General features: G+C 41.0%; 1 protein-coding gene across 12 annotated transcripts in view; it reads right to left on the reverse strand.

Moving 5' to 3' along the window:
- EYA4 (EYA transcriptional coactivator and phosphatase 4) overlaps window positions 1-21,251 on the reverse strand; it is a 243,987-nt gene that overhangs the window by 81,778 nt on the left and 140,958 nt on the right. The gene's annotated exons all lie outside the window — the stretch shown is intronic.

Genomic DNA, 21,251 nt, shown 5'->3' on the forward strand with positions numbered 1-21,251 from the left:
AATACCCATAGAAAACATTTTTTACCTTTAAATTATTACTTTCATGAAACATCAGCCACTCTTACTTGAAATCTATACTCAAAAAAATCAAACACATGTTGACAGCGAGCAGCAAATGTATTGCAGCACACAAAGTTCAGGAATTTTTAAAAACAATTTGATAACATAACTATAACTCCATTTTAGAAGTCAATTAGATATACTTAGATTAATAACCTAGGTATGTTTCTTTGAAGTCTTTGGCATCATTTTTACGCCACACTTAAGAATAAGTTACTTATAATTAGATGTAGACAATAATATATTCTCTGTTTTACAAACAAGTATCACAATATAATTAACATACACTTATGAAGACTCATAATACACCTATAAGTTAGGTAGATATATTGGCATCCTTCTTTTGAAAAGGGGGAAACTGAAACATGGAGAAGTTAAAGGAATAGGCCACAGTCACACAGCACATCATGGAAGAGCTAAGAAAATAATCTCCAAAGCTCCCAACTCCTCATTCTATATTCTAACCACTAGTCATAACTGTGTGCCTAATAAATGAGAACAGAATGATGACAGAACGAATGAATTTGTTATGTACTATAGGAAGCTTATTTAATCCAATTATTTTATGCATTTTTGTTTGGTTAAGTTTTATGTAATGTTTTCATTCCGTGTTATTTCCATATAGCCTAGAAAGTCATGATTTCCAAAACATGGTATCACTGATTTAGATTTTCATTCAAATTTAGAGCCCCACCACGACTTTCAATGTCACAGCCATGTCAAGGAGAGAGACACAGTTCTCCATCAGTGATGGGTCTAAGAGACATGCTGCCTCACTCACAACACAAACAGTATGCCTCCAGATGTGCAGGGAGAGAGTCCATGCTAGACTGGCAACTGCAATCCACTTTGCAGTATGCGCACTGCTTTTCCTTGCTCGATTTGCAAATTAATTACATGGATCTTCCCCCCTGCCCTCAAAACATCTTTACTGTACACAAATTTGCAAGGCCAGCTACAAGAGAAAAATAATTTACCATGTGTATTCTACCAAGGCCAATAGAGAGACTATTTTGCATCTCATTGGGATTCCAATTTTCCTGTTCTGAAAAGAGTGAGGATGGCTGTGAGGGAGTATAAGGGGCAATTTAATAGGAACTCCTGTTCCTATTTAAATTGTTATTTAGGGCAGGAGGAGCAAGAGACAGATGTGTCAATACTGTGGGCACTTTTTGTCTAGTCCCTAATGTAATCATTGAAAATTTCCCTTTGTAGCTTTCTGTCCTCCATGAATCTCCTGTATGCTCTGAAGAAAAATACCTGCATAATTTCTCCCTCCTGCTGTTTGAACCTGTCTTGTTTCTCAAAGGGAAGCCACATTTTGTGCTCCTAATAGTAGAAATAACTTGATGAACATTCCAATTACTTCAGATACATTTGTACCAAGTCATACAGTTATATACAAGACCTGAAAGCCCTTCATTTTCCCATTTTGGGAAACATCACGTCACAACTGGGACAATGTATTAAGGTCCTTATCCGAAGCCCCTTAAAGCCAATACAAAGAATCTCATTGACTTCAATGAGTATTTGAGATGGGCCCTCTATGCACCAGAGTTCTTTCGGCAGGATACTCTGCCCAGCAATGGTCTGGATGAGTAGTGGGAATCTTATAAGTGTAAGGAGGAGGTCACGCACCAGCATGTACAAATTTTATACTAATATTCAATAATGCAAAGGCATAAACTGAGATTTAAACGGTCTTGACCCAGATTTGATCATCCAACTGCATATCCATTTCCATACATCTGTCAACAGAGCATTACATTTATTGTCTACGGGAAATGTGATCAGTGATGAAATAAAATGAACATAAATGATTTACTGTTTTGTCAGGTTTTGTTTAGCAGTTTTCTGTACAGTGAAGCTATGCAGCTAAAGGTTAAAGAAAGTCTGTGTTTCCATCTTGTATGTGTTTAAGAAAGCAACAGGGTATCCAAGATAAACAACTGGTACTTCATTGCATATACAGTTCAATTCTCCCCATGTGTTCACTAAAGAAATGTCAGGATTTTCTACTCAAAAATGACCAGTTTGGAGATACCTGATGGATGTTTCCAGTTTAAAAACAAATAGTAGTTGTTCCCTCTTTCTAGTCAGGGTAAAAACTCTACTCTTTTCTCTTCCACATTCACACACAATGTCTACACAAGGATACACTTCAGTAATATTCCAGAATGCAAAATAATAAACTTCCCCAAATATCATAGTTTAAAGGTTCCAAACACCTTTTACTTCTGATATGAATCAGGGTTATTTAAACAGAAAACAATTATCCTATCAACTTTTTTGTTTACTAGAGAATATAAACAGATCATCCCTCATTCTATATGTGGTTCCACATATTTATGTCATATATTGTATAGAAGAGTATATTATTCCATATTTTACTAATATGCTTTAAAAGTAGTGTGATACAAAGATCAATGCATGAATAGAAATTCTGTTTGGATGAAAAAAAAATGTACTGTAGGTTGGTGCCACTGTGCTTGTGGAGTCCCAATAAGGTTTAAAATTATTTCATAAAACAATTTACATATATTTGTATTTATCCACAATGGCTTTGCCCCCAATGAACAAGCAAGCAGCACCTTTAAGTACTTCCCCGGTATGGTACCTTAAATTTAGATTTTACTCATGTGTGATGGATTTTAATTCACCTTTCTCAAGACACCCTGCTCACTGTTAACCTAAAAAAATCTCAGCTAAGGTACAAAAAATCTACTGCATATTAGGTAACAAAAACAGGTGAGCGGTTCTAAACAAATTTTCTAAAAAAGATGAAATTATTCCAACATCTTGATTAATTTTTTTTTCAAATTAAATGCTTGGCAGATTTCTGCATTGACTTCAGTAGGAGCAGGATTGGGCTCAATATGTTTTTCTTGCACCAACAGAAAAAGATGAGTGAAGTCTGAAGTACAAATTAGTGTTTCTAAACATACATGGTTGTTTACTATAGCCTGCTTTCTAGTGGATAAAGTGTTCTTTCATTATAGATAGGCAAAGTGACGTCTATTGTTAAAGATGCCTAACATTTTTCATTATAAACACTTATTTTCAATTGCTTATAACTTTGCCACACTTTTAACCATTTGAGCTGACATTTTCCATGATTGGACTCTGCCTGAATTTTTTTGTGTACTAGCCCAGCAAAAATGGATTAGCTGTTTTCAGAGAATAAGTGTGAGGAATGAATAGATAGTTTTACTATTATAACTTTTCTCCCCCCTCCCCCTCCTTTTTTTTTTAAAGAGTATTAGCACCTCCATAGTTTGGACCAGAAACTTGAAATATAGGAAGGGGTTACAGGCATCTTTTACTGCCCCTAAAAAAACCCAAGTTTGGCTAGCTATACGCCTATGAAAATTGGCATTTGTATATGCTCAGCAGAGGTTTTTAGAGGCTTGCTGCTAAAATCTCTGAACATTGCATCTGCACTGAGCATGCTCCCAGTCCACAGTGAGCTTGAGCTTTAGATGGAACCCAGCAGTAGCAGCCTTTAGAAAGAACTATGATTCCTAATCTTAGCTCTACCACCATTCTGTATACTTCACAACTCTTACAATGAGCAAGGACTCATGCTCCTAACTTAAGATGCAAGCAATTATCATTCCTCCCATTTTACACTTAGGGTAACTGAGAAGTTGCACAAGGTCACTTCAGGCAGAGCTGGGAATAGAACTCTGTCACTAGTATGGCAGGCCCAAGACTCATCCAGAGATAGTAGCCTTTGCAAAACGAATGTGACAAAACTATGTCTGTGGCTATGTCTTCTGTACCCTCTAGACCACACTCCCTTCTGAAGCCAGCATTTGAAATTTCTGTTACTACAGTTTGCTTTTTCAAAAACCAAGGCAATTAAATTTAAAGGATGAGAATGTTGCAAAATTGAAGATCCAAAAGTTAGGAAATGGCAGCATTAAGGATGACCGTGAAATTTTAATTTGGTCCTCTTGTGCACGTACAGTATGGCACAGGTTTAATTATGTGAACAAACACTATTTATTCTATAGGACCCATGCGTCATTCAGTGCACAAGCTATTCTCTTATGGTTTTAAAGCAGGGGTACAGGATTGTATTCCTGACTGCCACAGATCTTCTATATGATTTTAAGCAAAACTATCACAGCATATATCCACGAAGAGGCCCAAACAATACTGTATGGGAACCCTTACCTGTAGCATTTCTTAACTTCTGAATGCTTGACTTTGCAATGGTAGAATTTACTTAAATACACGGGTTTTCTGCATTTAATATATTATAAATAGTAAGTTCAAACCTTCTTTGGCATATCCTTTTGTTAAAATTCCCATTTTTTTCTCTCTCGGTACAACTATAAGTTCATTCTTGCCACTTTTTTCTACAGCAAAAGCAAACATCCATTTGCAATTTTTTAAATGAGCTAAACTAGAATACATATATTAGCCATTTTAGAAAAGTGTTACCTATGTAAATTGACAAGTTAAATAGGGTAGAACTAGAGCAAGCTTTGGGCCCTTCTCCAACTCAGAACACTCAAGTGGTGTTCATCACTTCCAGAGAACACCACATTAACCCTAATGGTATCGTCTTTAACTTGATCATTTAAATGGCTACAACTTCTTTAAACATACCTGTTTTGAAATATAATAAAATTTTACTGTACATAAACCTACTTTCTATCAGCAAGTTCTGACGCACACACAGATCAACCATGAAACTATACAGGAAAACAGAAAACAAACCACATTATTTCCTAAATATTTAGCTTTAATTTTAAAGTATTTTGAACAAAAATTTTCTCCAAATAAAATGCTCTGCAAGCACAAACTCTACACCAGGTAACAATGGTAGCAATTCCAAAACTAAGTGAACTTAAAGAAGGACTCTGTTTCACACTTAAATAATTTACTGTATTCTCTAAATTTGTCACAATAACTCCTTAGAAGACAATTGAATTCTCTACATATTTTTAAATAAAAATCTTTACTAACTTTTGCTAAATAAACATTTTAAAATGCTCAATTTTTAAAGTTTTTATGATGTTTCTTATATTCCTCCAACTACAACCAGAGTTCCCTTAAATTCCAAACTTCTCTCCCCCAAAAACAAAATCTTATAACATTTCAGATATAGTTCGCTCTTGAACTTCTAAAATTAAACAAAGAGTTTCTCTTTATTTAAAATGATCATTTAGAGCTACACGAAGGCTAGCTGATAAAACTGCTCAGATATGTCAACTACTTCCGTATCCTAATGCTGCCAGCCCAGCTCTCTAACCAGAGGCTCAATTTAGATGAAAAAGAGAAACAAATGTTTTTGTTTCTGTTTTTCATCAAACTTTCATTTTTTTGTCAAAATGTTCCAGCTGTTTTCTGAGTATGCTCCTGGTGAGCAAAGACAACAACTTATATCTCTTAATCTTTATTCTGAACACACACAGCCTGGACTCTGAAAAAAAAAATACCAATATGCACACACACACAGATTTCAGTTCTGTAACTTCTACCTAAACGTCTAATAATCATTAACAATACAAACGACCCATTCACATAACTTTATCTAAATGTTACGGAAAATCTTATCTCACACTAAACCTCACTTACATATTTGCATACAGCCCACATACCATGTAATTTATGAAAGACACACCAACACTTTATGAATCAAAGCACATGAACATTCCAGGCAATAAACAAGGTCTAAGTGAGGGAGGGTGGATATATATGGACTCTGGGGGGTGGAAGGGAGAAAGCTGAAGCTGATAAAGGAAAACTGACCCACTGAGTGCAGATGGGGTATTGCGGGAATTAACATTTATTTCATTGCTTTTATTGTTTATGCTGGTAGGATGTGCTATTTAGCAGCCTTTACTCAAAAAGATTTTTGTGTGGGAAAAATATATATTTATTGTATCATAGGTTGCCAAAAGTAGAGTAAGTTATGACGATGTGGCCTAAAAGTGATACTTTAATGTATTACATTCCCAGTCATTATATTATTGCTAGAATAACAGGAACATTTGCTTTTGCAGGTGCTTTTCTTTCCTGGGTGGCTGTCTCTGTGATTTTTTACAAGGGTGACTTGGTACAGAATATACCAGTTAGAACAACCTATGAATAACTCTATTCAGGAAATGGATGTCTCTTTTGTTTTAGTACACTATTAAGAGCAGTAAGTCCTAAAGATACTGATACAACTTCAGTTTAAGTCTTTAACCAATCCAGCCTCAAGCAACTGCAAAATCCAGTGAAGGATCAGTAAAACTGATAACACCAAGTTTTCTCCATTGATATGACTTTTCTCTTGCAGGCTCAGCACAGTTTCTTCTCCTTCATTATTTCTCAGATCAAAACAGAAGGGCATAATACCAATTCCACCGCTGTTCTGTTTACTGTCACCCTGGCACTATACACCAAAAGCACACCCACTGGCAGCAGCGTGTCAGTTCTGGCTGTCTGCCTGAGAGCAAAAAACAAGCAATACTGAAAGCTAACAAGGGCCCAACTCTTCATTCTCCTTCAGATATTATCTCTTAAACTGTGTCAGGACTAGCACCTGGTTTGCAGTAAGAAGCACTAAAGAATTTATAGTCATGCTATGGTAATACAAATAATAATAATAATAATAATTACACATGGGAACACCAAGCACTACAAAGGCTAAATTATCTAATCTGTCAAAAAGTATACCAGCAGAGCTGGGAGAATTTTTTCCGTTAAACAGTTTATTCACCCAAAAATGCAGTTCAGGGAGACTGCAGCTATCTATGGATTTGTCTAATAGTTTCAGACAAATATAAAATGTTTTAAAAAAAGTCAAAATAGTTGCCGAGATATTTTCTAAACAAAATATTTTGACTTTTCATTTCAAAATATTTTGTTTAGATATTTAGCTAGGTTTGTTTTAAATTTTGTTTTAAAGGATAAAACACACCCAAAATGCAACAACAACAACAAACAAAAAACAAAGAAAAATATTTTAGGTAAAAAAAAAAAAAAGGTTTCATTCATTCAACTGAAACAACTTTTCTCCCTCAGATTTTTTTTTTTTTTCCATTTCAGCCACCAAATGCACCACTGTTGGGAAGAATACCGAATCTTGGAGGAACTGAGGCAGAAAAAGAGTAAAAGATTTTAAAGTTCCAGTACCAGTCTTTGAGGGTGGGCTTTTGAAGGGTAACATCACTCACTCCAAGCAGTAATTGCTGTTGTGAGGTCACCATCAGTCTGGCAATTTGTTTATATCAATCCAAAAAATATCTGCTGAGTCATTTGCAGGAACTGTTACATAAATGTTGAAGGATAGTGGAGGGATGCTTATTTGGCATTTTATTTCCATCTATTTGAATTTTTCCTACTGGATTGTGAGCCCAGGAGCAAAGATAATGAGGACAGTCATGATGATAAGGTGACAGACACAGATACAACTAATGCCACTTCGATCCCTGGAGGAAGTCATAACTTGCAACAACTTTGCTACTCTAGTCTAGGATTCTGCTAAGCAGCAGACAAGGATTCCCTAAGGGGTAGGTTGAGCCCACCATACTCATTTTCACTTTTAACCAAATACAGATTTGAACATAGGCTTTCAAAGGGGGAAGGCTAATGGAAGGTAAGTATATTTCATGCTTCAAGGGGAGGTAAAGTTACTCTGCTCTAAAAGTGATAGTGTAGGGTCATTCCCAAAGAAATCTGACAATAATAAAGACTCAGCTCATGCTGAATTATATCACTTGGCAATGAGACTGGAGAAGTTAATCCAGAATCGCAAACACAACTCAAGGTCACATTTAGATGTATGGAAAGCTTTGGGATTTCTTACATAAAGAATCAAGCACGGGGATCTTACGAGACTCATAAAGAATCTTATCAATTGGAAAGGAGTGTGTAAATATCTAAGAATGGGATGGAAGGTTTTTTTTTAAAAATGCATTCAAAAGGACAAAGCTGTGCAGACAGCCCATCTGCAATGTAACCACATAAAAGACCCATGGGCAAATCCAAACCCATTAGTAGAAGTGCTTGAGGAATCTGCCAAGGAGCCAGATGCTGCCTCTGGAAGAATATCTTCCACAGATTGTCATCTGGATCCCCTGACTGCCATCCGAAGTGGAGGACAATGAAGAATGGTGATCTGATTAAGTAGTATGTAAAAAAAAGCCCAAGTATACAATACATTATCTTGACTTAATGCAACCGTTCACTGCCTACTTTCTAAGAAAAATAAAAAAAAGAAAGAAAATTGAACCCAGAAATTAAAAAAATCTATTTAAAATGCATATTCATGAAACAAGCTAGGAAACAAAGATGTTAAAATAATAAAAAGAAAACGCTGTTACATCTGATTTCTATATTCCCAAATGGTTTCTCTTTAGATCAAAGACATTTTGGGATCATTCTACTCTTTTCTTTTATTATCTGTTGCACATTGACTCCATTTTATGATGTCTGATCAGGATATAGCAAGGTGGTAAACAGGAGATTTGAAAAAATGTTGAGATATTAAATGTTAGTTTAGTACCCAGAGTAGATTGGCAAATATAGTAGCTGAAATGTGTCTGAGTATAATGTGAAATATCATCCAGAAACTTGCACACAGAAAAATGGGAACCAGCAGAGAATGTTTTTCTTAACTGGAAATCCAAACCAAACTTTGAAGAAAGATCCAAATCCAAATATGTACTTTCGTGTAAATATACATAAAAGGGCTAACCCCTGTTTAATATACAAATTCCTGTAAGAATCCACTTATTGGACTTGGAGTAGAAAGTAATTAAAACTGAACACATTTATTATTTAAAGTTGTTTATGGCACAAGTATATTTGGATTATCCAAGAAGGTCAGAGAAGCTGGCATGGAGTCTGAATTGCTTCTCCTGTGCTTTGCTGTAACGTGATGCCACAAGGGCAAAAAATAGACTGTGAGGGAAGGGAGAAAAGCAAGAGAGAGAACTCCTTGTCACTGTGATTACATTTGTTGGGCTTCATGAACCAGCATCGCCATTTCTTGGCTCAAAATCTGTTCAACTTTATGATAAAAATTGTTGACACTCTTACTGCCCTAAGAATAAATATGATTACTTAAAATATAATTTTAGGATTTATTCCTCTGCTCAAAAGATGGTACCTACTCTCTTCCTAACAAATTTTCAAGAGCTTCACAACACTAAACTATTAATTAAAAGTATGATACTTTACTAAACACTAAATAAGGTGTCTTTCCCTTTTAAGATTTTGAAATTCAAACAGGCTAGGTGAAATGAAAAGAGTTATGAATAATCAAATCAACAGCACTGGTATGATTTGATTTTTTAAAAAGTACGGAAGAGAGCAGACAAAGAATGATCAATCAGAACATAAATCCTCGTCCTTGAATTGTTAGTAAACAGTTCTCCAGAGTGGCACCATCACCACAGAGCCATTTGCTTTCTTTAAGCAGAAGTCAATTTCAACAAAACTGACTGGTTCACAAACTGTTGCTATAATTGTCCAAGTTATGTTATGCCATTGTGCACAGGAGGCGTCGACAAGGCAATCTCTCTATTAAGATTTAACCCACATTATAAGAACCTCTGAATTACGCTGTTCTGTTTCTGTTCCTAAATTGTTCTTCACGGAAAACTTAAAAAGCAAAACCAGAAAACCAAAAAGGGCCATCTGTTGCAGACTGTATTTTCCAACAGAACAGTTCACTAAGTAAAAGAAAAGTTGTAATTATAAATGTGGCAGTGGTGTTGTCCGGCACAACAGAGAAGATTTTTTTGCTCCCTTTGTAGGAGAGCCAAGCAGACCAACCAACAAGAGAGCATAGTTTATAAAAGCAACCCCAAGAGTGAAGGGTTGAAAGATAATGAAAGGAAGGAAGATAAAGTTGTGGCTGCAGAAGCTGAAGCACCTGAGCCCTTTATAAGATACTTTATATTTTAATTGATTGAAGGGGATTTTACATTTTATTTAGTAAAACGTTTTACCGACAGATCTTCCTCCTAAAGAGGAGTATGAGAATATAGTGCATTACTCAAGGAGCTGTAATGGATTAATATGCCTTTCATCTCTGTGTCACGACTAAGAATATATTTGTAGCTGGGGGCACAGTTCTCTGTTCGAGGAAACATACTTGCAACTTGCTATGATCAGGCTTGCATACTAAAAAAAAGCATAGGCACAGCAGTGCAAGTGAAGGGAGGGGTTAGCCACCCTGAGTACACACCTGTGGTCTCAGACGGGTACCTACTTGGGGCTACTAGACCAGGGGTTCTCAAACTGGGGGTCGGGACCCTCATGGGGTCGCGAGGTTATTACATGGGAGGGGAGGTCACGAGTTGTCAGCCTTCACCCCAAACCCCACTTTGCATCCAGAATCAGACAGCTGCAGCAGCACAGGAGCCAGCAAACAGAGCTGTAAACGGGGGAGTTTCAGTGGGAGTTCTGTTGGAGGAGCAGGTGTTTGTAGTTTGTGGATTGTGGATTGTATTGTGTAGTGTGTAGTTTGTGGATTGTGGATTGTATTGTGTAGTGTGTAGTTTGTGGATTGTATTGTGTAGTGTGTGTGTGTGTGTGTGGGGAGGCTGCTAGGGGCAGTGTGCTGGGAAAGCAGCGGAGCCCTGATTAGGGGGTGGGGCTTACCTGATTAGGGGTCCTATATAAGGAGCCAGCCAGTCAGGCAGCAGCACAGACAGCTGCAGCGGCACAGGAGCCAGCAAACAGAGCTGTAAACAGGGGAGTTTCAGTGGGAGTTTCCAGGGGGAGGTTGCAGGGGAGACTAAGACAGAGGAACCAACAAGCAAGTCAAGGGATAGGGTGGTGGTCTGGTGCCTGCTGGGGGCTTGTGTTGTGTTGACTACCAGGCAGCAGGTGGGAAGGCCATGACTGATACAGAGGCAGCAGTGAAAGACACAATGAGGATGACTGGATGTGGAAGCTGCGGCATGTACATGATCTTGGAGGGGGCGCCTGAAAAGAGTTTTGTCTGCGTGAAGTGCCGCCTGATAGAGCTGATGGAAGAGAAGATCCGAGGACTGGAGATGCAGGTGCAAACTCTGGTTGAGTTCAGAAGGGGGTTTGAGCAGACGATGGAGCACAGACATGAGGGGGCTGAAGGGATAAGCTCAGGTGTGCAGATGGAAGCAGGACCAAAGAATTCAGAGGAGAGACTGCTGGGGGAGGAAAGTGGACGGTGGAAGCATGTGACTAAGAGAACCAGGCAGAGGAAAAGATGGGCCAGTGAAGGAGAAATAGAACTCAGGAACAGGTTTGCAGAGTTGGAAAATGAAGAAGGGGCACAGCAGGTGGTCGCTGAAGGAGAGAGGGCAAGGAAAAAGAGAAGAGCTGATAGTCCTGCAAGAGGAGGGGAGGAGTCAATGGAGGCAACACCAAATATGAGCCCCAGGAGGATTGCAAGGGGGAATAGGAATCGAGAGGACTTGCAGCCGGTGGGTGCGGGAGATAGACTGGAGAAGCGCACTGTCACCAAGAAAAGGTAGGTCTACGTGATTGGAGCCTCCTTACTGAGAAGAATAGACAGGCCTGTGACTAGAGCTGATCGGGAGAACAGAAGGGTGTGCTGTATGCCGGGTGCTAAGATACAGGATGTGGACCTGAGGCTGAAAAGGATACTAGCGGGAGTGGGGAAGAATCCGTTGATTGTCCTTCATGTGGGAACGAATGATATGGCTAGATACTCTCTGGAATGTATCAAGGGAGACTATGCCAGACTGGGGAAGACGCTTAAGGAAATCGAGGCTCAGGTGATCTTCAGTGGGATTCTGCCGGTTCCTAGAGAAGGGCGACAAAGGTGTGACAAGATTATGGCGATCAACAGATGGCTCAGGCAGTGGTGCTATAACGAGGGCTTTGGGATGTATGGCCATTGGGAAGCATTTACGGACAGAAGACTGTTCTCTCGTGATGGACTTCACCTGAGCAAGGAGGGAAATAGACTTCTAGGATGGAGGCTCGCCGACCTGATTAAGAGAGCTTTAAACTAGAAATTTGGGGGAGATGGTTGGGAGATGTTCAGGAGATCTCCACACCGGAATTTAACCCTGAGAGAGAAGTAAACAAAGTAAGAGGGGATACAGCCGTGGACAGAAGAATTGGCATAAGGAGGAAGGGTAGTGTAGATAACAGACTAACAGGTGATGGTGGTGGTAGAATGTCCATGCCTAACAGAGTACAGAATGTGAGTGAAGCCAAACGGCAAAAATTAAGATGTCTGTACACTAATGCGAGGAGCCTAGGGAACAAAATGGAGGAACTAGAGCTATTGGTGCAGGAAGTGAAACCAGATATTATAGGGATAACAGAAACGTGGTGGAATAGTAGTCATGACTGGAGTACAGGTATTGAAGGCTATGTGCTGTTTAGGAAAGATAGAAATAAAGGCAAAGGTGGTGGAGTAGCATTGTACATCAATGAGGAGGTTAACTGTAAAGAAATAAGAAGTGATGGAATGGACAAGACAGAGTCTGTCTGGGCAAAAATCACACTGGGAAAGAAAGCTACTAGAGCCTCCCCTGAGATAGTGGTTGGGGTGTGCTACAGACCGCCGGGATCTGATTTGGATATGGATAGAGACCTCTTTAAGGTTTTTAAGGAAGTAAACACTAATGGGAAATGTGTGATCATGGGAGACCTTAACTTCCCAGATATAGACTGGAGTACAAGTGCTAGCAAGAATAGTAGGGATCAGATTTTTCTGGATGTGATAGCTGATGGATTCCTTCACCAAGTAGTTGAAGAACTGACAAGAGGGGATGCCATTTTAGATTTGGTTTTGGTGAGCAGCGAGGACCTCATAGAAGAAATGGTTGTAGGGGACAACCTTGGTTTGAGTGATCATGAGCTAATTCAGTTCAAACTAGATGGAAGCATAAACAAAAATAGATCTGGGACTAGGGTTTTTGATTTCAAAAGGGCTAACTTTAAAGAATTAAGGAAATTAGTTAGGGAAGTGGATTGGACTGAAGAACTTGTGGATCTAAACGTGGAAGAGGCCTGGAATTACTTTAAGTCGCAGCTGCAGAAACTATTGGAAGCCTGCATCCCAAGAAAGGGGGAAAAAAACATAGGCAGGAGTTGTAGACCAAGCTGGATGAGCAAACATCTCAGAGAGGTGATTAAGAAAAAGCAGAAAGCCTACAAGGAGTGGAAGAAGGGTGGGATTAGCAAGGAAAGCTATCTTACTGAGGTCAGAACATGTAGGGATAAAGTGAGAAAGACTAAAAGCCAAGTAGAGTTGAACCTTGCAAAGGGAATTAAAACCAATAGTAAAAGGTTCTATAGCCATATAAATAAGAAGAAAACAAAGAAAGAAGAAGTGGGACCGCTACACACTGAGGATGGAAAGGAGGTTAAGGATAACCTAGGCATGACCCAATATCTAAATAAGTACTTTGCCTCAGTCTTTAATAAGGCTAATGGGGAGCTTAGGGGTAATGGAAGGATGACAAACAGGAATGAGGATATGGAGGTGGATATTACCACATCTGAGGTAGAAGCCATACTTGAACAGCTTAATGGGACAAAATCGGAAGGCCCGGACAATCTTCATCTGAGAATATTAAAGGAACTGGCGCATGAAATTGCAAGCCCGTTAGCGAGAATTTTTAATGAACCAGTAAACTCAGGGGTTGTACCGTACAACTGGAGAATTGCTAACGTAGTTCCTATCTTTAAGAAAGGGAGAAAGAGTGATCCGAGTAACTATAGGCCTGTTAGTTTGACATCTGTAGTATGTAAGGTCTTGGAAAAAATTTTGAAGGAGAAAGTAGTTAAGGACATTGAGGTCAATGGTAATTGGGACAAAGTACAACATGGTTTTACTAAAGGTAAATCGTGCCCAACCAACCTGATCTCCTTCTTTGAGAAGGTGACAGACTATTTAGACAAAGGAAATGCGGTAGACCTATACAAGCAGCAAAGAATCCTGTGGCACCTTATAGACTAACAGACATTTTGGAGCATGAGCTTTCGTGGGTGAATACCCACTTCCTCAGATGCATGTAGTGGAAATTTCCAGGGGCAGGTATATATATGCTAGCAAGCAAGCTAGAGATAACGAGGTCATTTCAATCAGGGAGGATGAGGCCCTGTTCTAGCAGTTGAGGTGTGAAAACCAAGAGAGGAGAAACTGGTTCTGTAGTTGGCAAGCCATTCACAGTCTTTATTCAATCCTGAGCTGATGGTGTCAAATTTGCAGATGAACTGAAGCTCAGCAGTTTCTCTTTGAAGTCTGGTCCTGAAGTTTTTTTGCTGCAGGATGGCCACCTTAAGGTCTGCTATAGTGTGGCCAGGGAGGTTGAAGTGCTCTCCTACAGGTTTTTGTATATTGCCATTCCTAATGTCTGATTTGTGTCCATTTATCCTTTTCCGTAGAGACTGTCCAGTTTGGCCGATGTACATAGCAGAGGGGCATTGCTGTCATATGATGGCGTATATTACATTGGTGGATGTGCAGGTGTATGAACCAGTGATGGTGTGGCTGATCTGGTTAGGTCCTGTGATGGTGTCGCTGGTGTAGATATGTGGGCAGAGTTGGCATCGAGGTTTGTTGCATGGATTGGTTCCTGAGCTAGAGTTATTATGGTGCAGTGTGCAGTTACTGGTGAGAATATGTTTCAGGTTGGCAGGTTGTCTGTGGGCAAGGACTGGCCTGCCACCCAAGGCCTGTGAAAGTGTGGGATCATTGTCCAGGATAGGTTGTAGATCCTTGATGATGCGTTGGAGGGGTTTTAGCTGGGGGCTGTATGTGATGGCCAGTGGAGTCCTGTTGGTTTCTTTCTTGGGTTTGTCTTGCAGTAGGAGGCTTCTGGGTACATGTCTGGCTCTGTGGATCTGTGTCCTTATTTCCTCGTGTGGGTATTGTAGTTTTGAGAATGCTTGGTGGAGATTTTGTAGGTGTTGGTCTCTGTCTGAGGGGTTAGAGCAGATGCGGTTGTACCTCAGTGCTGGGCTGTAGACAATGGATCGTGTGATGTGTCCGGGATGGAAGCTGGAGGCATGAAGGTAGGCGTAGCAGTCGGTAGGTTTTCGATATAGGGTGGTGTTAATGTGACCATCACTTATTTGCACCGTGGTGTCAAGAAAGTGGACCTCCCATGTAGATTGGTCCAGGCTGACGTTGATGGTGGGGTGGAAGCTGTTGAAATCGTGGTGGAATTTTTCCAGAGTCTCCTTTCCATGGGTCCAGATGATGAAGATGTCATCAATGTAGCGTAGGTAGAGAAGGGGCGTGAGTGGACGAGAGCTGAGGAAGCGTTGTTCCAGGTCGGCCATAAAGATATTGGCATATTGTGGGGCCATGCGGGTGCCCATAGCAGTGCCACTGATCTGGAGATATATACTGTCATCAAATTTGAAATAGTTGTGTGTAAGTATAAAGGCACAGAGCTCAGCAGCCAGTTGTGCTGCGGCATCATCAGGGATAGTGTTCCTGACAGCTTGTATTCCATCTGTGTGTGGGATGTTTGTGTAGAGAGCCTCTACATCCATGGTGACTAGGATGGTGTTTTCTGGGAGGTGACCAATGCATTGTCGTTTCCTCAGGAAATCAGTGGTGTCATGGAGATAGCTGGGAGTGCTGGTGGCATAGGGTCTGAGTAGAGAGTCCATATATCCAGACAGTCCTTCAGTGAGAGTGCCAATGCCCGAGATGATGGGGCGTCCAGGATTTCCGGGTTTGTGGATCTTGGGTAGTAGATAGAATAACCCTGGTCGGGGCTCTAGGGGTATGTTGATTTCTTCTGGTGTTAGTGTAGGGAGTGTCCTGAGTAGATGCTGTAGTTTCTTAGTGTATTCCTCAGTGGGATCTGAGGGAAGTGGCCTGTAGAATTTGGTATTGGAGAGTTGTCTGGTGGCTTTCTTTTGGTAGTCAGACCTGTTCATGATGACAATGGCACCTCCTTTATCAGCCTCTTTGATGATAATGTCAGGGTGGTTTCTGAAGCTGTGGATGGCATTGCGTTCTGCACGACTTAGGTTGTGAGGCAAACGATGTTGTTGTTCCACGATTTCTGCCTGTGCACGCCGGCGGAAGCATTCAATGTATAGGTCCAGACTGTCATTTCGACCCTCAGGAGGAGTCCATGTGGAGTTCTTCTTCTTGTGCTGTTGGTGGGAGGGCACCTGTGTATCAGTGCACTGTTCAGTGTTGTCCTGGAAGTATTCTTTGAGTCGGAGACGGTGAAAGTAGGCTTCCAGATCGCCACAGAACTGTATCATGTTGGTGGGGGTGGCAGGGCAGAAAGAGAGTCCCCGAGATAGGACAGACTTTTCTTCTGGGCTGAGTGTGTAGTTGGATAGATTGACGATATTGCTGGGTTGGTTAGGGGTACCACGGTTGTGGCCCCATGTAGCAGGTAGGAGTTTAGACAGCTTACAGTCCTTTTTCCTTTGTAGAGAGGTGAAGTGAGTAATGTAGATCTCCTGTCTTATTCTAGTGAAGTCCGTTTGTATAGAAGTTTGGTTATTAATGAGAGTCTCCAGGTTGGAGAGCTCTTTTTTGATGTTTTCCTGTTTGCTGTATAGGATGCTGATCAGGTGGTTCCTCAGTTTTTTTGATAGAGTATGGCATAATCTCTCACTGTGGTCTGTGTAGTATTTAGATAGCAGTGGATTTTTTACCTTTAGTCCATTTGGTATGATGTCCATCCGTTTGCATTTGGAAAGGAGCACCTTATAGACTAACAGACGTTTTGGAGCATGAGCTTTCGTGGGTGAATACCCACTTCCTCAGATGCATGTAGTGGAAATTTCCAGGGGCAGGTATATATATGCTAGCAAGCAAGCTAGAGATAACTGACCTCGTTATCTCTAGCTTGCTTGCTAGCATATATATACCTGCCCCTGGAAATTTCCATTACATGCATCTGAGGAAGTGGGTATTCACCCACGAAAGCTCATGCTCCAAAACGTCTGTTAGTCTATAAGGTGCCACAGGATTCTTTACTGCTTTTACAGATCCAGACTAACACAGCTACCCCTCTGATACGCGGTAGACCTAATTTACCTAGATTTCAGTAAGGCATTTGACACGGTTCCACATGTGGAATTATTAGTCAAATTGGAAAAGATGGGGATCAATATGAGAATTGAAAGGTGGGTAAGGAACTAGTTAAAGGGGAGACTACAACGGGTCATACTGAAGGGTGAACTGTCAGGCTGGACACAAAAAGCGGGAATGTGCTAATAAAGTTCGTGGATGACACGAAGCTGGGGGGTATTGCTAACACGGAGAAGGACCGGGATATCATACAGGAAGATCTGGACAACCTTGTAAACTGGAGTAATAGTAATAGGATGAAATTGAATAGTGAAAAGTGCAAGGTCATGAACTTAGGGATTAATAATAAGAACTTTAGATATAGATTGGGGACGCATCAGTTGGAAGCAACAGAGGAGGAGAAGGACCTTGGGGTATTGGTAGATCACAGGATGACTATGAGCCGCCAATATGATATGGCCGTTAAAAAAGCTAATGCGGTTTTAGGATGCATCAGGCGAGGTATTTCCAGCAAAGATAAGGAGGTGTTAGTACCGTTATATAAGGCGCTGGAGAGACCCGACCTGGAATACTGTGTGCAGTTCTGGTTTCCCATGTTTAAGAAGGATGAATTCAAACTGGAACAGGTTCAGAGACGAGCTACTAGGATGATCCGAGGAATGGAAAACCTGTCATATGAAAGGAGACTCAAAGAGCTTGGCTTGTTTAGTCTAGCCAAAAGAAGGCTGAGGGGGGATATGCTTGCTCTTTATAAATATATCAGAGGGATTAATATTAGGGAGGGAGAGGAATTATTTAAGCTTAGTACCAATGTAGACACAAGAACGAATGGGTATAAACTGGACACTAGGAAGTTTAGATTTGAAATTAGACGAAGGTTTCTAACCATTAGAGGAGTGAAGTTCTGGAACAGCCTTCCAAGGGGAGTAGTGGGGGCAAAAGACATATCTGGCTTTAAGATTAAGCTTGATAAATTTATGGAAGGGATGGTATGATGGGAGAGCCTAATTTTGGCAATTGATCTTTGATTATCGCGAGATAAGTATGCCCAGCGGTTGGTGATGGGATGTTGGATGGGATGGGATCTGAGTTACTGCAGAGAATTCTTTCCTGAGTGCTGGCTGGTGAGTCTTGCCCACATGCTCAGGGTTTAGCTGATCGCCATATTTGGGGTCGGGAAGGAATTTTCCTCCAGGGCAGATTGGCAGAGGCCCTGGAAGTTTTTCACCTTCCCCTGCAGTGTGAGGCATGGGTCACTTGCTGGTGGATTCTCTGCAGCTTGAGGTCTTCAGACCACAATTTGAAGACTTCAATAACTCAGGCATAAGTTAGGGGTTTGTTATAGAAGTGGATGAGTAGGGTTCTGTGGCCTGCTTTGTGGAGGGGGTCGGACTAGATGATCACATTGGTCCCTTCTGACCGTAGAATCTATGAATTTATAATTGTGTTAAATATATAAAAAAGAGTTTTTAATTTATAAGAGGGGTCGCACTCAGAGGCTTGCTATGTGAAAGGGGTCACCAGTACAAAAGTTTGAGAACTACTGTACTAAAATAACACTACATAATCACAGGTTATTTCGGTAATTTATTTCAAAATACCTGTCAACAAGTATGTCTGTAACAGCACAGACACACACAAAAATTCCCCCAGGAGTAGAGAGTTAAAGAAACCCCCTTGACAATCCAGTTCCTGTTTGTCTGTCCCTTCCCCTGCCCCCAGAGCCCAGCTGGAGGACCTGACACTCCCCCCACCCGAGCCCAGTCATGCCTCCCCCCCCAGCCAATACACCCAAACCCCCTCCCCCCTCAAGAGCCCACCCGCAGGGCCCCCCAGACCAGACAACTGCCCCCCTCCCCCAAAAGTAAAAAGGGTTTTCTGCACATAAAAGCCAGGGCTGGCATTCAGCGGCTCAGGGCCCCGGGCTTTAGCCCCATGTGGTGAGGTTTCGGCTTTCTGCCCTGGGCCCCAGCGACTCTAATGCTGGCCCTGCTTTGCAGCCCCCCTAAAACCTGGTCGCGGCCTGCCAGAGGGCCCTGGACCACTGGTTGAGAACTACTGCAATAAGAGCATGTTTAAAGTGCAATTAGAAATCCACAGTTGGCCCATGCCAGCTTACTCGGGATCTTGGGCTAAGAGGCTGTTTAACTGTGGCTTTTATAAAACCGATAGGAGATGCATTCTGCTGTCAAGCTAAAGAATGGCTTATATATAAGCCATTAAATAGCTTTTCAACGTCATTGTATTTAAGGAGAAATACTTACTTGTGTGTGAATAAGAAATGGCAACTCACTGGCACTGGCTTTGTCTGGGCCCTGGGGGTGCTCAAACCTCCGCCCCTGGCCTCACCCCCACCTGCCCCCTTTCCCCAAGCCCCCATCCCACCCCACCTCACCTCACCTCTTCCTGCCCCTGCTCCGCCCCAGGGCCCACTCTCACTCCTTCTCCCAATACAGCACTCCACCCTGCCTCTTCCCATCCCTGCTCCTCTGCTGCCCCACTCCTTCCCACCCAGTTACGCCCCCTCCCATGAGCGTGCCCCATCCCTGCTCCTCCCTCTCCCTCCCCCCAGTGCCTCCTGCACGCAGCAGAATAGCTGATTGCGGTGGGTGGGAGGCGCTGGGGGGAAAGCTGGATGCCGGTGAGTGCTAAGCACCCACTAATTTTTTTCCGTGGGTGCTCTAGCCCTGGAGCACTCATGGAGTAGGCGCCTATGTGGCAAGTGATAACTGTGTTTGCTTTTCGTGCTTTCATTTGGAAAAGTACAGTATAAAAAAATCAGAGCAATCATTCAAACCAGTATTCCATGTATTCAAGCAGATTTCACATACATGGGTGAGAGGAAGGTTGACTGCATATTGTAAGGGGAAAATACTTTGTGCAGCATAATAAATACTTCATATTTAAAAACTGCAGCATGCATTGTGTACCTACCACAGTTCACAAATAGAATGGTAAAATCTTACCAATAGTTAAAGAAAAACTAAGAACTTGTATAGCATATATATAAATATATATATTTTGTCAGAGAGCACTGTTCCATCTCCAAATATAATTTTAGTTACTGTTGTTAGTGATTGGTTTGTTTTTGTATTAATTAGTTTACTACAATTTCGGTGTAAAACCCGCACAGCTTTTACATTATATGTTATTATCCAGTACTTATGCACTTGAACTTCAGGCAAGTATTTTGATATGATATGTTTTTTACCACCCCGTTGTAGATAAATATCTAAACAAATTGTTTGAAAGAGAACTTTCTATGTTTAAAAAGCATCTTTTCAAACGTTGTCCCGTTTTTCTTGTTTCTTACAAACTTTTACCAGGCTGACTTTAATGGCCTTGGAAACACGCCTACAAATTATTAACAAAGGTACAGAGACAGAGATTTTGTGCATGATTTTAATAAAAATAATGTTTATTTTTGTTACTGTCATAAACAGATAGTTAAGGGTTAATAGAACAGAAGTTCTTCATGTCTCTTTTGCCTGTAAAGGGTTAACAAATTCAGTGAGCCTGGCTGCCACCTGACCAGAGGACCAATCAGGGGACAGGATACTTTCAAATCTTGAGGGAGGGAAGGTTTTGTGTGTGCTGTTAGTTTTTGGTGGTTGTTCTCTCTGGGTTCTGAGAGTGACCAGACGTGCAACCAGGTTTCTCTCCAATCTCCCTGATACAGGTTCTTATAGATTCAAAATAGTAAGTACTAGGTGACAAGGCGAGTTAGGCTTATGTTTGTTTTCTTTATTTGCAAATGTGTATTTGGCTGGGAGGAGTTCAAATGTGTATGTGGCTGGAAGGAGTTCAAATTTTTATTTTGCTGAAAGGATTTTAATTTGTACTTGTATACTTAGGCTGGGAGGGTATTCCCAGTGTCTATAGCTGAAAGACCCTGTAACATATTCCATCTTAAATTTACAAAGATAATTTTTACTGTTTTTTTTCTTTTTTTAATTAAAAGCTTTTCTTGTTTAAGAACCTGATTGTTTTTTTATTCTGGTGAGACCCCAGGGGACTGGGTCTGGATCCACCAGGGAATTGGTGAGGAGAAAGAAGGGAAGGGGGAGAGAAAGGTTAATTTCTCTAGGTGTTAGGATTACTTTCTCTCTCAGGGAGAGTCTAGGAGGGGGAGAGAGAAGGAGGGAGGCAGGTGAATTTTCCTCTCTGTTTTAAGATTCAAGGAGTTTGAATCACAGTGATCTTC

Source organism: Gopherus flavomarginatus, chromosome 4 (assembly GCF_025201925.1).
Source record: "Gopherus flavomarginatus isolate rGopFla2 chromosome 4, rGopFla2.mat.asm, whole genome shotgun sequence".
Classification (NCBI taxonomy): Eukaryota; Metazoa; Chordata; order Testudines; family Testudinidae; genus Gopherus; species Gopherus flavomarginatus.